We start from the raw sequence: 25,741 nt of genomic DNA on the forward strand, positions 1-25,741 counted from the left end.
AAAATAGCCAGTATTAGATTCATTGGAAAATATATAAAAAAAAATCGAATTCTTGGGCAAATAATTTGGAATGCTATTTGAAAAAGTACACCTTAATAGTCTGGAAGTTATTTTAGAGTATAATTTGTTTTACTTGATAACATCTATTAAACATAGGAGCAGTGTTGACCAGACTCATTTCCCCGAAATTCGAATTGTGAAGCCATGAACTGTTATAACTGTGCGTTGTATTCCTGAGATGGAGGGGGAGGTGGTTGGGCTTGAGTGTTGCACATGGGATCCGACAGTTTCGATCTCGGTGGGCCGCAATTCAAGTTTCGGTGAAATGATTCGCACTCACTCACTCACTCATTTCATTTCACCGAAACTTGAATTGTGGCTCTCCGGGATCAAAATTTATCGATTTTGTGTGCAGTACTCAAGCTTAACCATCTGCTTTTCTATCTTAGGAGGATAGAGCATGGCTGTAGTAGATCGTGGCTTTGTAGTTCGGAAAATGTTATTTTCGGGGAAATGAGTCTGAACAACACTGCATAGGAGTATTACGCCATGAAACATTGGTGCATGGAGATGAGACTGTAACTCTTCTAATTCTTGCCAAGACTAACTAATTCTAAGGAATACATCACACAGATATGAACACTCCACCCCATATTCTGTGAATTGGCACTAATAACTCATTTTCATTGGATTCATTATTTCGATACGCTTCATGGAGCCGCATCATACTGCAGACATAATCTGACGTTGAATTCCCTCGTCTCTATCGTACTCAAGCAGACGCATTACATATTTCTCTGAATGTACATTATAACCAAACATAAAAAACACGAAATAAAAACTTCCCTCTCTTCTATCCAAGTAACTTGATGGAAAAGAGGAAGGCCACACAAACTGGAAACTCATTAATTTCCTGCTTCACCCCTCACTCTTTTTCTCTCACTCTCTCGTCAAACACCAGAGGAATGTTTTTACTAGGGATTACCCTAGCTATTTCGCCTTTCTCGAAAAGAAATGAACATTCCACGCACGAATTCCTTTCAGCAGAGGTACTTTTTTGTTCATTCTTTCGAGCACAACGCTCGCTAGCGCCATCCATTATTGCGCTGAGCCTGTCTTTGCGAGGAATTTCCCGCATTCAATAACAGCAGCAGCAGCAACAACAACAACGAACGGCCATCGCTGAGTCAAGTGCCGAAAGAATCGTGCAAGTGGCTTAATTTTCAGCAAAAGCTTTTCCCCCGAGGCAAAGCAAGAAGAAGAGGAAGAAGCAAAAAAAAATCCGCGAGCACATGTGCTCAAATGAGATGACGCTTCCAATCCTCATTAGCTGCCATACATTTTTTTCGTTGGTTTCCCGATTAGAAAGGCATAACAAAATAAAACAGAATTGCAATAACTGTTGATATTTATATGAACGATTGATTTATTTGAGATATTCTTATGAAACGTGTTCTCCATTATAATTCTAAAAGTATAAATGTACTCCGAAAAGTAACACATCAGAGACTAGTGAAAAGTTACCCAAATAATACATACTGCGCTTTGCGAAAGAGGATCACGTGATTATTGAGTTGAAATCATCAATTTATCCATTTAATCCAATTGCGAAGTATATGTCATGTTTAGTTTAACGGTAGTCGTTAAAAATTAGCAAGATAAGTTTTATATGTAACGAAATAACAAATATTTTTATTAACAAAACATCAGTAGTATTTAATATTGTCTTATGATTCTGATCAGGTTACTGCGATGCTCCGTTGTTGTAACAACGACAATGGCTACATACGACCGGCGGCATGGTGATGACACCAAAACCGCCAACTGCTGCTGGAGATCCTTTGCCCGACGCACGACATACTTTGTTCGACTTTCCGTTACTTTTTTTTTTTTTCGACGCTGTTAATAATACTGATGGTGTTGTTGCGGGTTTGTTTGGTGATGATATTTACCTGTCGTTGTTCGAATCGCTGGATTGGGTTTGGGGTATTATCGATCTGTTGTTGTTGTTGTTGTTGTTGGAGGGGAGCCGAGAGGACGAAGAACAAGAAGAAAAAAGAGAACAGACCATTAAACTCGATTGTCAACCGAGAACGAACGGCAAACTGTGTGAACAACGCCAGAGCAAAATTTAAAACGGAGCAAAGTTGCAAAACCACAAGCTAAGTTCTATATTGCGATGGTTTTTGGACTCAAACGTGTGTTGTGCAAAGCGTTAATTAAGCAAGGATTTGCAAAAATCCAACTGGAACGATTCTCTAAATGTAAGCTATAAAGAAAAAAAGTCAGTTTAGTATTTTCATTAAAGAATAATTCCTTTTTTAGATGAGTTCCAATTAGGCAGAGCCTGAATCTCATCTAAGTACCCTAAGTGCACTTCCACAATTATCAGCTGAACGCATTTCATGCCATTTGACCAGTTTTGCATTTGTGTTTTGTTTTGCAGACACGAGAATGCTGTAAATAAAGACAATTTTCAATTAGCAAAATTCTCAGCCGGCAGGTTTGGAACCCGCCACTCTCAGCTTGGCCTCGTTGACTATCTACGCGTTTACCACCATGACTTTTTGGGCAACAATGTGTAATTAAGATCTACAGTAAACTCTCCCTATCTCGATATCTTGGTAGAGAACCTCAGTGAACGTTGAATTTCATGGTTACCTTTTGTGTTCTACAACACGATACGTCCATAGCTCGATGGTCCCTTCAATATCGAATTATGGAGAGTAGAATGTAGTATTAAAGATAATTATTTCCTCCTACGAATTCGAAACCCTTTGATGTAAAAATATTCCATAGATGGTCAATATGTGTTAATTAATTTAACTTCCTGCCTATGGAATTCAAATACAGTTATACCCATGATTGAATATTCCATATAAGAAAGGCGAGGAGTGTGTAGGACGGATGATGCATGTCTTAACATTGGGTAATACCTCTAGAATTGTCTTGAGAGGAAAATATTTAAAGCATTCGTCCCGGGATTCGTTGCTCCTAGAATTGAACCAGGTTCACCATAAATCTCTCCTTTCCATGATTTTTTCCTTAAAGGATTAGGTTTCCTTCCCAGAAGTTTCTTTCAAAAGATCTGCTGAGAGTTTCATCAGGATATTAAAAAGCAGGTAAAACACATGTATGGAAGCTCTACACCCAGATGTTGACGATACCACATTGCCTCGTTATGGATGATGAGACATGTTTAAAAGCAGACTTCAGGGGCTTCAGTTTTTCACTGCTCATCATAAATTCGATGTCCTTGAGGACGTTAGAAAGCAGAAGATGTCAAAGTTTGCCATAAAATATATGATTTGGCAAGCAATTTGCTCGTGTAGAAAGCGGAGCACCCCATTCGTGGCACGGTCGACGGACAGGTATACCTAAAGGAATGCCTCCAAAAGCGTCTACTTCCTCTTCTGAGGTCACACGATGGTCCTACGATTGCCTGGCCGGATATGACCTCGTGCAATTACTCGAAAGAGGTTTTGGAGTGATACAAGGCTAAGGAGGTCAATTTCATACCGAAGCATCTCAACCTCCCGAACGCACAGGGACTGCGACCAATTGAAATGTACTGGGCCATCATGAGGCAGGCAGTTCGGAAGCATCCTAAGGAAGTGATATCGGAGGAAGATATGGAGAAAAATGAATCGCCTATCGTGAAAAAGGTAGTCCAAGTGTTGTACAGGACCTTAAGAGTAGTGCGAAGAGAAAAGTCCGTGCATTTGGATATGGAATTGAAATTCAATAAAACAAGCATGGGAAAATATTCATAACATGTTTTATTTTACTCCCTGAAAGTTTGAAGATAATTTGTTGAACGTGCTAATTTTGTCAAATATTTGTGTGTGTCGAGGGCAATGTTGACCAGAAGGTTCGAAAGCGCACCTCCTTGCTTCAATCCTTCAAAGGCTACGAAGGAGGTCGAAGTCTCATCCGCAACCCGCACATTTAATTTTTATCCATCCTACGTTGCACAAATCAGTTTAATCAGTTAAGTCGGAAAAAAATGTTCTACCATTATCTGCCATTACTCATTTCTCTTCACTGAATCGTACGCCGCCTTGAAATTGATAAACAAATGATGAGTCTGTAAGCAGGCATGAGAAACACTTACTCGATTGTTGCATTCCCCTTGCTTACTTCCACACGCAGTCAAGAGAGACGTTGCCGTTTCTCCAACCAAGCTGAGTGTTTCAATTTCCAATGCGCTTACTACTTCTTTAGGTATGGGAGGACGAAGAATTGCCCACCGGCTGGTTGGATGGCCTCATCCGCCCTATCTACAAGAAAGGGCACATACTGGAGTGTGCCAATTACATAGGAATTACCCTGCTAAATTCGGCGTACAAAATTCTGTCGCGCATCCTTTTTAACAGACTGTGACCGCTCGAGGAGTCCTTCGTCGGCGAATACCAAGCTGGTTTTCGTGAAGACCGTTCGACAACGGACCAGATGTTTAGCTTGCGAATGATCCTAGACAAATTCCGGGAGTATAACTTGCAGACTCACCATCTGTTTATTGATTTCAAGGCGACGTTCGACTCAGTGAAAAGAAATGAGCTTTGGCAGATAATGTCTGAAAATACTTTTCCGGCGAAACTAATAAGGCTGATACGTGCTACGCTGGATGGTTCGAAATCAAGTGTTCGGATCGCAGACGAGGTGTCAACCTCGTTCGTGACGTTAGACGGATTGAAGCAGGGAGACGCACTTTCGAATTTACTGTTCAACATTGCACTCGAGAGTGCTATTAGGAAATCTGGCGTGCAGAGAAATGGCACTATTATCACAAGGTCGCACATGCTCCTTGGCTTTGTGGACGATATAGACCAAATTGGAATCGATCGCAGGTCAGTGGAAGAGGCCTTCGTGCCTCTGAAGAGGGAGATAGCGAGGATAGGTCTGACCATTAATTCTACCAAACGAAGTACATGGTAGCAGGTAGAGATAGAGTCAGGCATGGTGGTGTAGGTGCTGAGGTAGTGTTTGATGGGGATGTGTCTGAAGTTGTTGAAGAATTTGTTTACCTTGGAACACTTGTGACATGTGACAACGACGTTTCCCGCGAAGTGAAAAGACGTGTTGCGGCTGCGAATAGGGCCTTTTACGGACTACGTAACCAGCTTAGGTCCCGCAGCTTTGCAAACGGAAACAAAATTCGCCCTGTATAAAACATTGATTCTTTCGGTGGCTCTCTACGGGCACGAAGCGTGGACGTTGAAAGAGTCAGACCGGTGTTTTTGAGCGTAATGTGCTGCGGACAATACTCGGTGGGAAACTCGAAAATGGTGTGTGGCGCAGACGCATGAATCACGAGTTGTATCAAGTGACATATTGGTCCATCTCCATTGATTATAATACGTTTTCGAGAGTAAAGACCATATTTCTTTCTACTTACTTATTTTCCTTGATGGAGAATCGCGAATAACTAATGAAAATGGCCTATTTTATATTAAAATAATATTTTTTGCATTAAACTCGATTTAATTCTAAAATGGCTACTTCTAGAGAAATTATTCACATAACCATCAGGGCTTAGAATCATTTCAAGATACCTACTGTATCATCAGAACGTATTTATTTTGACAGAAAATCAAAATTCTTAAAATCGACTTAAAGTTGTTTTTAGAAAAACTTTTTTATTAAAAATTTCTCCATCATGAAACTTTGTCCCAAACATATGTTTACTATCAAGATTCTATGGTGAAAATCAAAAAAATATTAAAAATGGGGTTTTTGTGTAATTTAAAATTTAAGTTTATTTGTGATTTTTTATGAAAACAAAAACAATATTTTTTTCAGTGTATATTTTTTTCTTATAGTCCTAACGGTTTACTACAACTTCTTCATAGAACATTTTTCTCTAAAATCAACAGTTTCGGGTTAGAATTTTTCAAAAAAGTTGCATGCGAAAATTTATAGGCTATCTTCAAAAGTTACACTTGAGTCGAAATGATAATTTTTTAATGGAAAACTCTTATTCTACCATACCAAAAAGATGTGCAAAATTTAATCCAAATCGAAGACTATCGAGCACGATTTTTATTTTTTTTCGACTCGTTCTGGATGGAATTCGTCCTTACTCCCATATTCTTAACAGAGTGCGGTGCAGATTTTTTTTTTATTGCTGCTCACTGTCGTATTTGAAAAGTTCGGCTGGTAACTCGTCTTTTCCAGCAGCTTTACGTTCTTTAACTCTCTGATTGCCTTTTTAACCTGCCGTTTATTCTGCCGGGTAACAGATACTAACATCCGACTTCTGGCAACATTCTACTTATCTGTCACATTTAAGCACTCCTCATCAAACCAACCGTTCCTAGGTCGTCTCTGAGTAGTACCCATCACCTCTCGCGCTGCTGTTTTCACCGCTCTGTGGAAAGACTCCAACAGCTTATTCCGGTTGTCTTCTACGTTGGTTCCCCTTATTCGCTTCTCAAGCTTCCAGCGGTAATCAACTGCTACACCGGCTATTGATAAGCGCTGAATATTTAAACGCATCGGACGCTGTGATTTTGTGTTCGCCACAGTAGACAACCTTGCTTGAATCATACTGACAACGGGATAGTGGTCAGAGTCGATGTTTGGAGCTCTGAAGGTTCTCACATCGCTGACATCCGAAATATGCCGGCCGTCCACCGTAACGTGGCTTATTTGGATGTCTCTGCTGCTGATGGTCATCCCTCTCTAGCGGCGAAAGTTATTAATCTTAGGCATTTGTCATTAGAGACGGTGTGAAGGCTACCTGTATCAATAATTGGACGGAAAATGTCCTCTCTTTCCGACCTGAGCATTGTCAACCTCGCTAATAATGTTCACGTCATGTTTCGGGTACTCTCCGTAGGTCTTGTCAAGACAATTAAACACATCCTTCGTGACGTCGGGTTTATCGTTTATCGGTGCATAGATGTTGATCAGACAATAGTTGAAGAGTTTACCCCGTATCCTCAATACAAAGATAAGTTCATTAATCGGTTTCAACCTCAGAACATGCTTCGTCTGCTTCCCGATCACTACGCATCCGACACCATGTTCTGCCTTATCGCTGGTAGATGTTATTTTTGAAACCTGTGTTTGGCGACGGGGTCCACGTTCTCTAGATCTAGGTCATCTTACTTCCCGAATAGCAGCGTGGCATCAATCTTCTGAAATTCACGTGCCAAAAGGCTCACTCGTGTCCAATCATAGTCCTTACTTCGTTGCCAGGTCTGTTGCCGAAAGTATCATTCGTAATTTCTCCTTTCTTCATGTTTTGTGGTAGGTAAGAAGTTCGATATGCTACCTGACCAGGGTCGTGATACCTACATCACGATGGTGGGGCTGCCACCTTAGCTGACGAGATACAGAATTTCATACTCAGCTGCTTGATGCCAGAACAGATGCTAATTGAGCCGCACCTTCTTGGTGGACAGACGTTCAAGATGCATCTCCTCACTCTAGCTGACGGCAGACGTACAACAGGGCCCAGGCTGTACTACCACACACCGTTTTCCTGCACACTGCTGAAGATCGTTCTAAGCACCCGACGTTCGAAGACTCCAAGTGCTTGCAGGGCCTCCTCGAGCATCGTCCACGTTTCATGCCCGTAGAGGACTACCGGCCTTTTGAGCGTTTTGTACATGGTACATTTGGTGCAGGCGTGAATCTTTTTTGACCGCAGCTTCTTGTGGAGGCCATAGTAGGCCCGACTTCCACAGGACGATGCGCCTCCGTATTTCACGGCTAACGTTATTGTCAGCCGTCAGCAAGGATCCAAGGTAGACGAAATCGTCGACAACCTCGAATGTATCCCCGTCTATCGTAACACTGCTACCTAGGCGAGCCCTGTCACACTCGGCCCCACTAGCTAGCATGTACTTTGTCTTGGTCGCATTCACCACCAGTCCAACTTTTGCTGCCTCGCGTTTCAGGCCGGTGCACAGGTCTGCCACCTTTTCAAATGTTCGGCCGACAATGTCCATATCATCTTCGAAACAAACAAATTGACTGGATCTCGTAAAAATCGTACCCCAGCTGTTGAGCCCGGCTTTCCGCATAACACCTTCTAGCGCAATATTGAACAACAGGCACGAAAGTACATCACCTTGTCTTAGCCCCCTCGGGATCCAAATGAACTGGAATGTTCGCCAGAAACCTTCACACAGTTTTGCTCACCTTCCATCGTCGCTTTTATCAGTCTCGTGAACTTCCCGAGAAAGCTGTTCTCGTCCATGATTTTCGATAGCTCTACGCGGTCGATACTGTCGTATGCCGCCTTGAAATCGATGAAAAGGTGATGCGTTGGGACCTGGTATTCATGAAATTTTTGGAGGATTTGCCTTACAGTAAAGATCTGGTTCCGTTTTCGATCGGCCGGCTTGATAACTTCCCACGAACTTGTTCACCACAGGTGACAGACGACGGAAAGATAATCTGTGATAATACTTTGTAGGACTTCGACAAGGCGATGGTCTTTCCTGCTTCATGTTCAATATTGCGCTAGAAGGTGTTATGAAATGGGCGGGCTTCAACATGCGGGCACGATCTTCATCAAATCCAGCTAGTTCGTCTGTTTCGCTGACGACGTGGACATTGTCGGAAAAACGATCCCAGTAATTGCTGAACAGTATAGCAGGCTGAAACGTGAAGCAGAATGGGTTGGAATGAAGGTATATACGTCGAAGACGAAATATCTGCTAACTGGAGGAACCGAGCGCGATAGAGCTTGCATTGGCAGACGCGTGATGATCGACGGGGATGTGTTCGAGGTGGTGGACGAACTTGGTCTACCTCGGATCATTGTCGGATAACAACTGCAGCAGATAAATTCGAAGACGTATCATTGCCGGAAGTCGTGCTTACTACGGTCTCCACAAAACCTTTCGGTCTGGTAAACTCCACCTCGGTACTAAGTGTACCATGTACACTTATGACCGGTAGTCCTCTACAGGCATGCGACGTGGACAATGCTCGAAGAGGACCTGCAAGCGGTAGCAATTTTTGAACGACACGTGTGCTTAGGACGATCTTTGGCGAAGTATGTTAGAACGGCGTATGGAGGAGAAGAATGAACCACGAGCTTGCGCAACTCTGGAAGGGTACGATAGGCGGGGCACGTTGTGAGAATGTTGGACAACAATCTCGCAAAAAATGGTGTTCACCTCTGTTGATGTGTACAACAACCCCACCTGATTACAACCCTGTCACCCCAAGCTGATATAAAAATGAAGGGGGTAGGGGCGGTTACGTTTGGTCTATGCTCAGTGGTCAATACTGGTGGGGAATCCTGCCCCCAACATCGGGATAAATTGGCTCCAGCCACACAAAAGAAAATCATTGCATCGCAGCTTCGGAGGACTGACGGAGCAGACTATTCGGAGCGATGGACAGTCTACATCCAGCAGGTCACCGATGCACACGGGCAGCGGACCTACGGCTGTTTATCATCCGATCAATATTAATTCGTTTGTAATTGTGTTAGTGTTTAGGTCAAAAATTAAATTAACAGTTTTAAGCGTAATAAACCGAGTTTAGCATGTTAGCTACTAGTTTAAATAAAGTGCCGTGTAATCAGCTAACCGCCGCGAGTTGAATTTATTCGATTGTACCAGGCAAACTCCAGAAACGGCCAATGATTGAAGACTGGACAACCACGCTGTGAAGTGCATTGCAACGGTTTCTTTTGTGTGGCTGGAGCCAATTTATCCCGATGTTGGGGGCAGGTTTCCCACCAGTATTAACCACTGAGCTTAGACCAAAGGTAACCGCCCCTACCCCCTTCATTTAGGTCCTTCGAGTCGGATTCTTGGCCACACCGGACCCAGGACTCCACGGAAGCTTTGACACTGGGTCGAAGCTGGAACCGGCGTTTCGATCGCCATTTTACTATTTCGTCCCCTTGATGCTACAACTAGATAACTCGAAATTTGAAAATTTTGACTTTAATATGTCAAAAACATTATTCTCAATTAGATCTGCAAAATATCCACAGCTCATAAGGGTGTGGTTCAAAATACATATGTTGAAGTTTATTTTCCAATCATATTCTCTGCGATTAACCATCACCTTGTTAAATAGTCATATTTTCAAAGTTGCACATCTCAAAATTTTGGTTTTCGAGTTATCTAGTTGTAGCATTAAGGGGACGTATTGTCCATTTGGACTGTGGACGCCATCCTGTTGGGGAACAATTGGAGGCTTTGTTCCATTGCGCGCCCAGGACGCTGCATCACATATCTGGACCGTCATCGCTACTGGTCGATTCGACTTGGCTTGGACATCAGCAAAAGGAGTGTTTCTGCAGGTGATTGTGACTACGACGGTGCGGGAACTAGTGGAGATCATGGTTGGTACATCTTACGCTTTCTGGATTTCGGGCTCACTACCGGGACAGAGCCATTGGAAACGAGAAACCCATTCGATTTTCGAAGGCAACGCAACCGATGTGTGTGGAATCTGACCCTGAACAACTGTTCGAGGTTCAATCGAGGTCATCTAAGGTCATCGACCGACTATACAGCTGGTGCACAGGAGACGATCGACCGGCAATTGTAGCTGGTGAGCTTTGGCATAGGCGACCGACCGACAACCCAAACTAGCGAACTCGTTTTTGGACGTTAATGTGTACGATTCAGCGTAGAGAGGGAGCATCGCATCACTTTTGCCCAGGTAAACTTAAAATTATTATATTGCCGAAGCTAGGCAATTTGAAATACACAATTTTAATTTGGATCAAACCACTTCGTGTAAAACCTCTCTGTCGTGAGCCCTGTTTGCCCTTCTAGGCTTCTCCGTCTTTGAGCTGTTGGATTCGTCGATCGAAGTTGGAAATCGATCGATTTTGGCGATTATCGTTATGGAATTTATTGGTCGTTTGGTGCAGTAGTTTTCCTGTGGTGAGTTGCAGCAGTATATGCCTGGCCGAAGCCATCTCCTTTGGATACTACACCATATTATCCCCTCTTCAATCCATCCCTTGATCGAGTGATTGCTGTTGTGACGATTTTGGTACAAGGCTGTATGCGTGGCTGATTGATTAATTGGAGCTTCGCTTGATTAATTGTCGGGTAATTTAAAGCAGTATATGCCTAGCGAAGCTAGGTCTACACTCTGCATACTACAACCGCTTCCTTTCCTCTTTAAACTACATCATGTTGCTGAGTTGTCGTAGAGAGGAAGTCGAACGTGTGACGTCACGTGACGGTGGTTAATTCGTTTGAATTTTTGGAGCATCACTACTCGTTTCTCCGGGTAAATTAAATAGTATATGCCTGGCGAAGCTAGGCCCTTGCAGTATACTACACCGCACCTCTCTCTTCTCACTACTCGCATTACCTTGACGACAACATGGTTCCACCGGTTGGCAAACCGCCGACGATGAGGGCATTGACAGCACGGTTGAAGGAGATTTCAACTGGCTTTCAACGACATCTACCGGTTTTACGCAGAGGTTTTCTGAGGAGAACACCATCACCGAGGTGGAAGTACGCACGGGAAAACTGGACGAGCTTTGGGAGAGTTACAGCGCCACTTTTGGTGGACATTTTCCTCTCACGACGACTACAACCCGTAAAAGACGTCACTGGAGAAGGAACGTGTGGAATTCAGCGATCGCTACTACGAGATTAAGATCTTCCTAATGGACAAGATCAAGGACCTTCAGACACCAGCAGTATTGGATCCGCCTAACCGGGCCACTGAAGGTGCAACAGCGACTACTAGCGATCACGTCCGTCTGCCGCAAATAAAACTACAGACGTTCGACGGGGAAATCGATGATTGGCTGAGTTTCCGTGATTTGTTCACATCGCTTATCCACTGGAAGGCGGATTTACCGGAAGTTGAAAAGCTTCATTACCTGAAAAGCTGCCTTCTAGGAGAACCCAAAGCCCTTATCGATCCACTTCCAATCACGAGGGCTAACTATCAGGTGGCGTGGGATTTGCTGTTTGAAGCGTTACAACAACAGCAAGCAGCTGAGGAAGCGCCAGGTACAAGCTCTTTTCAAGCTGCCCACACTCACCAAGGAATCTGGAGCTGATCTACACACCTTAATAGACGGCTTCGAACGAACTGTTCAGACTCTCGACCAGGTCGTACAACCAATTGACTACAAGGACCTTTTGTTGTTGAATCTCCTCACTGAACGATTGGATCCTGTCACGCGAAGGGGGTGGGAAGAGGCTTCATCTACGAAACAACAGGACACATGGGAGGACTTGTACGAATTTCTGCGGCGTCGGGTCCAAGTATTGGACAATCTTCCACCAAAATTCACTGACACTAAGGGTGTCGGTCAAACGCAGCAGAAGGCGAAGCCACCATACATGAAGTCCAGCTACAGTTCAACCCAGGCGTCTTGGGGACGCTGCTTTGCCTGTTTGTCGGATTATTTCCTCTACCAGTGCAGCGAGTTTCAACGGATGGCAGTATCGGATCGGGATCGTCTACTGAAGTCCCATCGACTTTGTTGGAACTGCTTCAGAAGCGGTCATCAAGCTAAGGAATGCCAATCCAAATATTCCTGTAGGAACTGCAAGGGGCGTTATCATACCCTAAGTATGTTTCAAGCAAGAAAAGGAAAAGGAAACTAAGGTTGTGGCAGTTGCTAGGGGCAACAAGGCGTCTACTTCCAAGGACTCACAGGAATCAACTAACACCCAAGTGTTTCTTCTGGCAACAGCTGTTGTCATTCTTGAGGACGATGTCGGAAATCGTCACCCTGCTCGTGCGCTGCTGGACTCCGGGTCGGAAAGTAATTTATTACAGAACGACTCAGTCAACGGTTACAAGTCCACCGAAATCGAGTTGACATTTCAGTGACAGGAATCAGCCAAACATCTACCACGGTTCGACAGAAGGTTCAAGCGGTTTTACGATCACGAGTTTCAAACTTTTCTCATGAGCTAGGCTTCCTGATGCTTCCAAAGGTCACCGTTAATCTCCCAACAACCGCTATCAACAAGGAGCTGTGGAAAATTGCAAGTGGGATTCAATTGGCGGATCCTGCATTCTTCGAGCCGAACGTGGTGGACCTCGTACTCGGCATGGAGTGTTTCTTCGATTTTTTCGAAAGCGGAAGGAGGATATCCCTGGGAGAACATCTTCCAACCCTAAACGAATCCGTGTTTGGTTGGATAATCAACGGCAGAGTTTCGGATTCCAACTCGTTCTCTTCATATCACCTGCAGCGTGTCGCGTTGGATGGTTTAGTTGCCTTGGTCACTCGCTTTTGGGCTTGCGAGGAGGTAGAGCCAGGTAAGGCTCATTCGCCAGAAGAGAAGCGCTGTGAAAAAATGGTTTTCTAAGCACAGTAACAGCGGGATACAAACGGAAAGTATACCCGTTGCGCTCCCAAGGATGGAAGATGCTGTTTCACGGTTGGGATGAGTCGAAAGGACATAGTTTTCCGGCGTTTGCAAGAACCGAGAGAAGGTTGACCAGGGACTCAAGGCTACGGGAACAGTACGTTGCGTTCATGAAGGAGTATCTCAACCTCGGCCAATGAGGGTGGTCGATGAGGATGCTGAGAGTGCAACAAGGGCGGGTGTATTTACCACATCATCCGAGGTGAAGGAGGGCTTCTACCACAACCAAGGGTGGTTTTCGACGCTTCTTGTAAGACGTCGTCCGGACCGGCGGGGCCGATATTAACAGGAAGATCTACGGTCCATCATTCTCCGCAGTCGAACGAAGCAAATCATGCTGGTCTCGGATGTGGAGAAGATGTTCGTCAAATCTTTATTCGGCAAGAAGATCGTCCATTTCAGTGTATCCTTTGGCGAAACTCACCTACGGAGATCCTTCGCTCATACGAGGTGAATACGGTGACATACGGGACAAAGCCAGCACCCTTCTTAGCCACCAGGACGCTTCAACAGCTCACTTTGGATGACGAAGCAAAATTTCCACTCGCGACGTGAGCAGCAATGGAAGACACCTACATAGATGACGTCATTACGGGTGCAGACGACGAAGAAATCGCACGGCATTGCAGTTCAACTAAATACAAATGATGTCTGGAGAAGGTTTCAACTTCGGAAACGGGCGTCTAAATGCCCGTCCTGTTCTAGCCGGCATTCCCCAAGAGAACTTGGTCATTCGCACTTTGGATGAAATCAATTTGGACCCAGATCCATCAGTAAAACCTTGGGTTTGACCTGGACTCCATCTACAGATGTTCTACGGTTTCAATTAAGGGATTAAGATTGGATGGCTGTATCTTTTGGCTTCGCAGTGACGATAATCATTTGGAAGCGACAGGATACAAAGCTTTTCGACCGGTCTGGTCAAGATACCAGGTGGCAGTTTTAAGGGTAACTACTCTCACAATTCCGTCCTTCCGGGGTGAACATCTGTTATACCGACCATTTTCCATTTCGTGGGCGTTGAATTTCGTCCTTGATGACCACCTAATTTGCCTACGTCGACTTGAACAGCTGGCTGCCATCGTTTCGTCCGGGCTTGCAGTTGACAGAGGTTTTCTCTGCGCCATCGTTTCCAGAAGTCCTGCAGCTTCTTTGAGTTAGCTGAACGGCATCTAGGGATTGATGGGTAGTTCCTTCACAATATCGTGAATTTCAGATCCCAACGAATTACCTTCTTATCGATTTCAAGATAGCTTATACAAGTTATGGTCACATTAGAGCTATGAAGCTACGGGCGAGAACAGCTTTCCCGGTAAGCTTAGCTTAGCTTTAGCTTAGCTTAGACTGACTACACATACCAATGGTTGCTGTCTCGTGATTGACCGAAAGTCAGTGAAAATGCACAAAGAATCAACTAGAAGATCGGCTGGATTGGCCATATCTTCTTCAATGTGCATAATTCAGTGCCTCTATTTATACAGGGTCAATAACGGCGACCGGCCACGTCCTTGACGCAGTCAGGTGGGATTGGGGGAAAGGAATGTTAGTGTGTAACCTTTGCTATTTGGAGACCGTGTTTTGCCTCTACATCTCCACAAAGGTTACTTGGGAGGGTGTTTGTTAATGAGCAAGGATCAATTGGGTCACAGGATTCACTTTGATAAGCGTTTAGACCATGATAAATAATGATTTGTGAGATACACTACCCGTCATAAATACGGACTCACTGAAATAAGTATTGCAACACTCAGCTGAATAATGAATCACCACCAAAAAGTTTAGCATCACCTCAAAACAGGTTAATTCACATTGCTATATCTCGAGATCCTTACGACTTGCAAAGAAGCGATCTTCAGCAAAGTTGTTCAGGGGATCAAGGACATCCGGAAAGCGAACAGTTAAGTTCGCGATTTTGGCGCTAGGTGGCGCTAGTGAGCATGTAAAATTGAGCATTTTGAACTAGTTCTAGCTTGTGATCCATAAGAGATAGAATGTTCGGGTCTTCGGCAAAGTTGCTCAGGGGTTCAAGGACATCCGGAAAGCGATCAGTTTAGTTCGCGATTTTGCCGCTAGGTGGCGCTAGTGAGCATGTAAAATTGAGCATTTCAAACTAGTTCTAGCTTGTGATCCATAGGAGATAGAATGCTCGGGTCTTCGGCAAAGTTGCTCAGGGTTCAAGGACATCCGGAAAGCGAACAGTTTAAGTTCGCGATTTTGGCGCTAGGTGGCGCTAGTGAAGCATGTAAATTGAGCATTTTGAACTAGTTCTAGCTTGTGATCCACAAGAGATAGAAAGTTTGAGTCTTTAGTAAGTAAAGACAGAAATAAAAGTAAAGGACATCCAAATATCAAATTTTTCGGTTCCTATTTTGCCCACTAAGTTACACTAGTACGCATATTTAATTAATATATGAAACAAATACTATTTTCCAGCCAGAATGAGATAGAAAGTTTGAGTCTTCGGCAAAATTTGTTCGGGAAGTCAAGGGCATCCAGGAACAGTTTACTTTGGAGGGATTTCTGTACCTAAACATTATGAATTTGATGAGATAGAATTTCCAGAATGCTGTTCAGAAATCCTTTGATATTTAGGAAGTTAAAGTGATTTGAATCACTTTATGTACGTTTTTCAGATTTGATAAGTTCAATATCCAAGTGATTGATGTTGGTTTTTGAAGCAAATTTAAGGCATTCAGGTCTCATTCACTTTATATTCAAGTGTTTCATATTTGACTAGCTCCATATCCAAGAGACTCATGTCCAATTCACTTCATATTCAAGTGTTTCAGGTGAGAATCACTTCATGTGATTCATGTCTAATTCACTTCATAGTCAAGTGTTCAAGGTAATATTCCCTTCATGTACAAGTAATTCAGGACCGATTACATTCTTGTTCAATTTATTCAGATATGATTCGCTTTATAATCCAAATGATTCATGTCATGTGACACTTCATTTTTGAATGCATGCTCACTAGTGGCAAAATCGCGAACTAAACTGTTCCCTTTTCGGATGTCCCTTGAACCCCTGAGCAACTTTGCCGAAGACCCGAACTTTCTATCTCTTATGGATCACAAGCTAGAACTAGTTCAAAATGCGTCAATTTTAACATGCTCACATAGCGCCACCTAGCGGCAAAATCGCGAACTAAACTGATCGCTTTCTGGATGTCCTCGAACACCTGAGCAACTTTGGCCGAAGATCCGAACTTTCTATCTCTTATGGATCACAAGCTAGAACTAGTTCAAAAATGCTCAATTTTACATGCTCACTTGCGCCACCTAGCGGCAAAATCGCGAACTAAACTGATCGCTTCCCGGATGTCCTTGAATCCCTGAGCAAATTTGCCGAAGACCCGAACTTTCTTTCTCCTATGGATCTCAAGCTAGAACTAGTTCAAAATGCTCAATTTTACATGCTCACTTGCGCCACCTAGCGGCAAAATCGCGAACTAAACTGATCGCTTTCCGGATGTCCTTGAACCCTGAGCAACTTTGCCGAAGACCCGAACTTTCTATCTCTTATGGATCACAAGATAGAACTAGTTCAAAATGCTCAATTTTACATGCTCACTAGCGCCACCTAGCGGCAAAATCGCGAACTAAACTGATCGCTTTCCGGATGTCCTTGAATCCTGAGCAAATTTGCCGAAGACCCGAACTTTCTTTCTCCTATGGATCTCAAGCTAGAACTAGTTCAAAAATGCTCAATTTTACATGCTCACTAGCGCCACCTAGCGGCAAAATCGCGAACTAAACTGATCGCTTTCTTGGATGTCCTCGAACACCTGAGCAACTTTGCCGAAGATCCGAACTTTCTATCTCTTATGGATCACAAGCTAGAACTAGTTCAAAAATGCTCAATTTTACATGCTCACTTGCCGCCACTAGCGGCAAAATCGCGAACTAAACTGATCGCTTTCCGGATGTCCTTGAACCCCTGAGCAACTTTGCCGAAGACCCGAACTTCTATCTCTTATGGATCACAAGATAGAACTAGTTCAAAATGTTCAATTTTACATGTTCACTAGCGCCACCTGATCCCCTGAACAACTTTGCTGAAGATCGCTTCTTTGCAAGTCGTATGGATCTCGAGATATAGCAATGTGAAATTACCTGTTTTGAGGTGATGCTAAACTTTTCAGGGTGATTCAATATTCAGCTGAGTGTTGCAATACTTATTTTAGTGAGTCCGTATTTATGACGGGTAGTGTATATACATGCCTTATTTGTAAATATAATATGTTCATTGATATGAACAATTTCTATGTAGTGGAACATTATGCCGACACTTGAGGTGACGAACCATTCAAAGTTTGTTGAACAAATACCTAAATGTGACATTCCTTCAGCTGTCAGGACGAAAGCATGTGTTATTATACTTTACTTATTTGAAAAGAAACAAAAAACCTCGATTGGTTGGAACATCATAGAACACTCTTATTCTTATGCCGACACTTACAGTGGCGAACTATCCAAAGTTTGTTGAATAAAGTGAACCTTTTCGCAAGTCTACACTTGTAGTGTCGAACCATTCAAAGTTTTTTTTTTTTTTAATTACAAAAATAAAGGTAGAAAGGGGTGTTCCAGAAAATAAAAAAAATGTGAAACTTAAATAATTCATGAATCAGAGTTTGTGTCGACACTCACAGTGACGAACAATTCATAGTTTGTTGAAAAATTCATACTTACGTCCCACAATTGTAACGATTAAATGTGCAGTCATACATATTTTATAGATAGAAATAGTAGCATGAAACGAGCTCACCAATTGATCCTTTATCCTTCACTGTGCAGCCACAATCCACTCTCAGCCTCACTCGTTTGCTCGGCTATATAAGAGCACTCAGAAAAAAATTAGGCGCGCGACTCGAAAAAGGAAAAAAAACTTGGCTTTCTGACACACTGCCCAGCAGCAAGCGTCAAGGTCAAAGGATCAAAATGAACTCGAGAACAGCTTTCCCGGTAAGTTTACAAAATTGAAAAGAGCTTGAGCATGAGCGTGGATGACCAAGTTCGTAGTTGGACTCCATGATTGACCAAAATAATCGAAGTTGAAACAGAGATTTAGATGTTAGATAGACCATTTGTCACTAGATACCGAATATACCTCTGCATCTACACAGTTGTCATGGAAAGGATATTGGATTAGTGGGATTAGGTGAGCATCTAGAACCATCTTTGATTGGTGCTGCGATCCGTGATATAAGGTGTGGCCCATCTAGAATTGAAACAAACATCTTTGGTTCTTACAACGACTCTAGTGGTCCAATTTAGAAGCTAAACCGTCCATGTGTGCTCTATAACAATAATAATAATCGCATGATTTTTTAGCAGCTCAATTCGAACGCTTTTCTGAGAAATTCAACATGGAAGAGAAGAGAAGGGAAATAATTGTGCACAAAAATTTGAAAAAAAAAAAACTCCTGATCATAATAGAAATTGCAAAAGTGTTAGGTTTTTCAATAAATACTGTGTGGCTCTTACTGAATAAGTACGAAGTAACTATTTTGGCAGATCGCAAGCCACAAAGGAAGCGTCGGGCAGTTACTGTGCACCGTCAGCTGTGGATTAAAATCAGGACCATTGATTCAAATCCAAACATTTTAGACTGCGATTTGGCCAAAATCGAACTTTTTGCCGTGCTGTACCGTGCAATGGATTGGACTTCGGATATTGAAGCCTCCGATCATACGATGTCTGCAGACAATCAAATAGGGAACAAAATTAGAGAAATTGTGGCCAAATTACGTACCATGAAGTTGGTTGATCGTGTGTTGACGAAATTTAAGGATTTTTCCATGATAGGTGATACCCACCTAATTGACCCCAACTCAGCCCAATTAAAGGATTTTGGGCTATTATGAAGTGGAAGCTAAGAGCGAACCAAAGTATTGCCAAAACATCGACGAAGTGTAAACTAAATAGGATGAACTTGTCAAAAATGTGGATGAAAATAAAATAAAATCTGGTAGGACATGTTTCAAGGACGTGACCCATTAGAGGTGTTCCTTTTCGGTAGGCATACGATGCTGTGGAGCGCAGTGACCAGACCAAAAGCACAATGATTTGGCGAGCATGGGACAAAAACGGCCACAACCCGAAGATTGTAATATGAAAATGTTGGTTCAATGTTTGACATATATTTAGTTGTTAACGTAATAAACTAAAATGAATGAAATGGCCCTGAAAATTTCCAGCTTGCATCTGAAGCTGGTCTTCTGATATCTGAGTCTGAAAGTTATACACGTGGAGGATACTCTTGGTTCATTACACCATGATTCTCTTTTCATTACTTATAAGTTGGGCCGAATACCGTCAGGCCGAATAGGTCATTTGGCCGAGAGGATCATAAGCCCAAAAATGTTCGATAATTCTATTGAATCGTAACCACGAATGGGTAACTAACAATGGTAGATCAGGATAATTTGTTTCAATACACCATAATTCTCTTTTCATTACTTATGAGACTATACTACATTTCGTCGTCTAAATTTATCAAATCAATTAAACATAAGGTACTAACAATAAAATCAGCAATAATATCAATGGTTATAACACAGCTTCTGAATGCAGCAATTTGTGTGAGTATTCCCTCTGTAATTACCACCCGTAAGCAGATTAGTCAAACCAAAAAGTCAAACAACACACAGAACAGAACAAAACAGCAGCCCCCTTCCTCACCTTAATCCCTGCGAAACAACACCCTGTTGCGTCGAAATGTAAGCCATTTGGATAATCCATCGAGTGCAAGCCGCTTACGTTTTCAGTTAAATTCTTCTCGCTCGTCTCTCTCTCTCTATTCTACTTCCGATATCGGGCAACATCCCCCTGAGGGGCTCGAACACAAAACCAACTTCAATGCACAACAAAACGACACTTTTTCTTCGTTTTCCCTTGGTGGCAATTTTGTATCACATCGAGACCAGGCCCAGTCGGTATTACAACACCAACCGGCTATTTTCCACCGATTTGCTCACTTTGCCTTTCCCCACTGTTGTAACTCGCCCAGAGGCGACACTATTTTTGCACTTTCAGACTGGCTATTATGGAAAATTTCTTTCGATTTTCCCACCGTTTCTGAACACCGGATGAACACTTGCTCCCACAGCTTCCTCTTCTCAACGATTGTCTTCACACTTGAACCACTTGAGGAAACACCACTCGTTGCACTTTGAGGCTTTTCAATCGCAGTAGACGATGCACTGACTTCCTGGTCACACCTACCGCCGCAGTAGGCGAGAAAGTGACCCAATGGGCCGAGGATCCTCCGCTTGTTGAACTGCAATGGCATCGGCAACAGCGATCGGCGCCATCCCAGCTTCTGCCATCACCCAAAGCATGCTGCGACGCTCTACACGTCAGACAACATCACCATCCACCATTCACCAGGCATTGTCTACTTTGATTGGGGGGATAAACAAGGATTCGCACGTCACTGTAGATACAAACACGAATTTCAAATTATGACTTGTTTACATCGAAGAGGTATCATTCTCCTCGCATAAGTGCCCTCATTCCAGAGGGAACCTTCAATTTTCCCAATTCGCATGTTTCAGACAAAGGAAACGGAGCGATTGATCGCAGATCGTACTTTTTCAGGGATGGGGGGAGAAGGTGGTATCAGTAGACGCTATTGGCCAGAATTACCGATTGATCGTATGTTTTCTTCAGGTGTAAACAAAGCCGTCAATCTTGCAAGTCGGCATCGGCTCGTTTAAACGGTACTAAGAACCAATTAATTGCGAAAAACAAAACGAAAAGCAAATTCACGGGGTGTGAATAGACGAGTTTGGTACTTAAAAATTCATTTGCGGAGAACTTTCCTGCTAATCCAAGCAACTTACTATTTCTAAAAAAAATAAACGTTCATTGAGTGCACCGCGAGCTTTGTATGTGCGTCGACCGTAAAAAAATAGTCTAAGCAGTAAAAATAAACTCAACGCATACTTCTGGCCTAGAGACAGTATAGCGACACGCTACCCCTTCCCCTCCCACTAATCCTTTACGCTCGCATGACACGGGTCGGCCGAACACTCCCATCATACCCGTGTTCCTTCAGACATGTCCACCTTCCTGAATCGTCGTAGTCTACCCCCCTTCGTTGTCTTTCTTCTTCTGCGTTACTCTTCGCTCTTCCTCAAACTGAAACCACAACAGCCAACAACGGCGACTACTACGATTGCTGCGAAACCACACACTTGATCTTGACTCGAATACGATCCACTGACCAAGGAAAAATTCAACTGCCTCCTCCCCTTCAATGATTCCCACCTGCTGGTCGTATTCAATCGTAGCAGCAGGCGGTGGCAAACAAATCCGGTGTAGGATTTCAAGTCGCCTACTTTGTAGATCTCCAAACGGTAATAATTGCTGCTATATTCCTCTTCGAACTTTACACGGATCGATCGGCTCCTTGCATTTCCACTTCAGGCACTCACGCGCGCTTGTTTCGCTCTCTCGCTCTTTCTCCTCGTCGTAATCGTTGATGGTCGTCCTCGTAATCGCCTTCAGTCCAACGACGTCACACGTATATTTTTGGTGATCGACACTTTTTTTCTGCTCGAATGCTATTTGGTCGCCCGATTTTCCCCCGCACACACACTCACACTCTCTTTTTTTCCTGTGACAGCACGGAAAAGTGAAAAATTGAGACAAACCCCTCTGACTCTGGTGGCGACTGCCCTTGCGAATTTTCCGACTTCGATCGGCGCGTTTCTTCCGTTTTGGCCAGCCGCAGTAAAAATCAATTTCACAGCCTACTGCCACTGTCACTCTCGCCGTTCGAGCACACCAAACTGCAGTTATACAAGTAATTCGTCACTCACGGAAAAGCTGACCAAAAAACCATCAACCGCGCGGGATCAATACCTCTCGATCTTAGCGCCCGGACCGTACTTCTAGAGCGTTCCTCCTACTGCGGCTCGCTGGGAAGGCGAGAAGAAAGACACCCTCAGCCACAAGAGATACGAGATTGCTCGTGTACCAGAAGTCAGAGTCAAACGACTACGACCGACGACGACAGGCGACGACTCTCCTCGCAACATCATACCTATATAATAGCAGCTTCAAAACGAAGAGATCGCGCTTCTGGCTGAGAACTGCGCGTTGGTCTGCCGCCTAAGATAATCGTCCCACCGGACTCTTACACGGTCCATGTTGACACTCGATGATGAATACATTCACCAACATACACAACCATATCCATTGCTGGTGTCACAAACCTAGCGACTTGACCAAAAGCGAGCGAGCACAACGGTTTTGCACAGCCGGACATCAGTGATCGTCGCGCACTGACCAGGAGGAGTCAACCACATTATAGTCGGGACGCTTCCGAGCTGAGCGAATAATATCAACACCAAAGCAAGCGGTGATCTTCATCTCAACGGGTGAAAAGTGTCACCGAGTAGAGCACGGTAACCAATGCCAACCAACGACATTGCTACGGAGGAAAAGCGAGTAACAATGACGGGGCTCCGATAACCGCAGCGATGAACGGGCAGCTTTTCAGCAAGACCCTGCGGAGGGTCGTGGGTTCGAAACTCACCGGTCGAAGATCTATTCGGGTTGGAAATTTTCAAGAATTCCCAAGGCATCTTCATGCTCTTGTCACACTATATACATATGGAAAAATGGTTGATTGACCAAGAAAACTCACTGTAATAACTGTGGAACTGCTTATAAGAATACTTTGCTGAGTAGCATGCTCTGTCCCAGGAAGAACGTAACGCAAAAAAGAAGAAGAAGAATAATGACGACGACAACGCAAAGTGGTTCATATATTGTACAAAGTGGTCAATATCCGATGAAAAGTATCATAAGAAATTACCAAATCAATTTTATCTTATCCAGGCATTGCAGAATTCATTCTCAATTGATTTCGAAGCATAATCAGAGCAAGCGAAGAAAAACATCACAAGCTAAAACAAGCTTCATAAAAAGCAGCAGCGAAGAAAAGCCCTAAAGAGAGAACGATGATAAAACATATCTTTCTCGCTTATTTACCATTGGGGGTAGGTGTTTTACTCTACTCGCATGATAAACCAATTCCCAAACAACTGATAGCAATTGTGACCCCTAGGTTTGGAGCTTGTTTAGATGGTTTTATCTCCCCGATATAATCGCTGTAACTACTGCTATAAACAAATTCTCATGATGTGTAGCGCATAATGATTGTTATAGAAAGCGATAAGTGAAAGATACTCTCAATTTTCTCAGAATTCAAGGTTTATAAAAAACCTTAATGGATTTTGTGATTGATATCTCTTCTTAAAAGCTGATTACAGATTTCTTTACATGTCTTTGCTAACATTTCTCCAGTTAATATAGAATGTTACAATTCGTAGTTATTACTCCGTGATTGACCAGAACAGTCGAAGTTGCACAGGTTTAATGAATGGGCTTAGGATAGCTTACCATTCTCAATGTGCACAAATCGAGACCACAAATTTTGAAAGCCAATAACGGCGCCGGCCACGTCTAACGGTCATCGGAGAAGGGAGGAATGTTAGTTCGACAACCGTTGTTACTAGAGACCGAGATCATTTGCATCTCCACAGTTGTCATGGAAAGGATATTGGGTTAATGGGATAAGGTAGAGATCTGGGAGTCACCAATTTTTGGTGATGCGATCCATGATATTGTACGCCGAACAAGTGTTCGTCACTCGTCCCTACTCAAACACCTAACGATTCGCGGAACTTTTTAATTTCACTGAGCGAACGACGCGCGACATTGTTTATAAGGGTATACGAAATACCGAATGATTCCGTCAAATACGCTTCGAAACGAAATTCCGCGGAATTCCACGGAACGCACAGGCGAAATTTGTATTTTGTTATTTCGTTTCGTTTCGCCAAATTGTTAAAATATTTCCACGGAAAATTGAAAAAACACGGAATAAAACGGAATTTCGCGAAATTGAGTTTAATTTCGAACAAAAAAAGGCAAAGCGTTCGCTTCTGCTCCTAGCTAAAGTCAAAAAATGGGTCCGTATTATGGATCAAATCGACTCATATCATGGATCAGAACACTATAACAGCAATTATCTGCGAGGTAAACGAATGGTGTGCTAGTGAAAGCATACGTTTTGGCGTTTCTTTAGGAATCTCGTCTTATCTTAGATTCATAACTGTGGTATGGCGACGGCTACGAAAAATTGCAGCGATTTCGTTGTTGTGTTAAATAAAACTCTATATGTAGCATCGAAATCGCAAGCGATTGTTTGTCGCTGTGGCCGTAAAAAATCGCGTTGATTAGGGTGATCTAAAGCCACACCTCAAATCTTCAAGAGCACAAATCTAAAGAACCAGACGTCCAATTATCGATTGGTTACTCGATGGCCAATCGATCAAGTGTTCAGCTTGAACCGCTGTCGGGTTCGTTAGATTTGTGCTCTTGAAATTCCTGAAATTAAACAAGGAAGATGCATACATTATTTTCTATCGAAAAATGAATCTAGGTTTATTCACGCTGTTCCACACCACCACTCCTCTCTCCTCTTATAACGTGACATAATTTCCTCACAACCCCAATTAAAAGAAAAAAGCGAATATTGATTATAATATATCATTACAAGTATTGGAAGCCAAATGCCACAAGGCAAAGGTCTTAACCTTTTCGGTATTGAAAAGGTTAAGACCTTTGCCTTGCGGCATTTGGCTTCCAATACTTGTAATGATACATCAAGTTTCAAAATTCTCTAGTTTCGCCATCTTTCGATAGATTTGATGATTTATTTTAGGAAAAATCACAAATTAGTTATAAATTTGATTCGTGCATTGCATGCACCATCAAATTATTCAGATTCAAGTTCGGTGGGGTACCTAGGGTATTTCACAATGGAAAAGCGTAACTTTTTTTTTCGATTTTCGTATATCTAAATCTCGAAAAAAAATAAGCCAAACATTAAATTTAACTCATTGAAAGACGGATTGCCTGAACGAACATAGGTGAACTTGTCAATCTTATTTGCGATTCCTCATGCTATGTAGTCCAGGCTTACATATAAGCAAAAATCCGTTTTTGAGTTTTATTTAAGACTGAAAGCCATAACCTCAAACATCAACATACAGTCGTACCTCCAAGAATGTGATTTTGTAGTCAGTTTTAAACAAAGAATCTGAAAATGAGATAATAGCAACAATCCTCAATTCTTCCAGAAATCGTCCAGAAATTCCTTCACAGATTTTGGAAAAGGATCATTTCTCCCAGTATTTGCACTACAAAATAATAGAAAAACCTTCAGTATTTTCTACAAGGTTTACTCTAAAAGTTTGCATTCATCCAGAATTGATCCCTCCAAAGAATTAATTCACGGTTTAATGCAAGGCTTTTCCAGAAAATGTATTAGGAACTTCTAAATTAACCCCAACAGGCAATCCTGGTTAAGTTGCTGCC

The 25,741-nt window shown here is 42.9% G+C and overlaps 1 long non-coding RNA gene across 2 annotated transcripts; it reads right to left on the reverse strand.

Moving 5' to 3' along the window:
- Positions 1–1,881: 1,881 nt before the first annotated feature.
- Positions 1,882–22,368, reverse strand: LOC110681156. Of its 2 annotated transcripts, none has more exons than XR_002503110.1 (3): positions 21,688–22,368; positions 20,027–20,780; positions 1,882–1,997 (listed from the first exon to the last, which is right to left on the reverse strand). It is a non-coding gene; the product is annotated as an uncharacterized LOC110681156 (long non-coding RNA). The 2 variants fall into 2 exon arrangements; XR_002503109.1 differs by having other exon boundaries at positions 21,617–22,368.
- Between the last annotated feature and the right edge of the window lie 3,373 nt (positions 22,369–25,741).

This window comes from Aedes aegypti, unplaced genomic scaffold (assembly GCF_002204515.2).
Source record: "Aedes aegypti strain LVP_AGWG unplaced genomic scaffold, AaegL5.0 Primary Assembly AGWG_AaegL5_hic_scaff_483_PBJ_arrow, whole genome shotgun sequence".
NCBI lineage: Eukaryota > Metazoa > Arthropoda > Insecta > Diptera > Culicidae > Aedes > Aedes aegypti.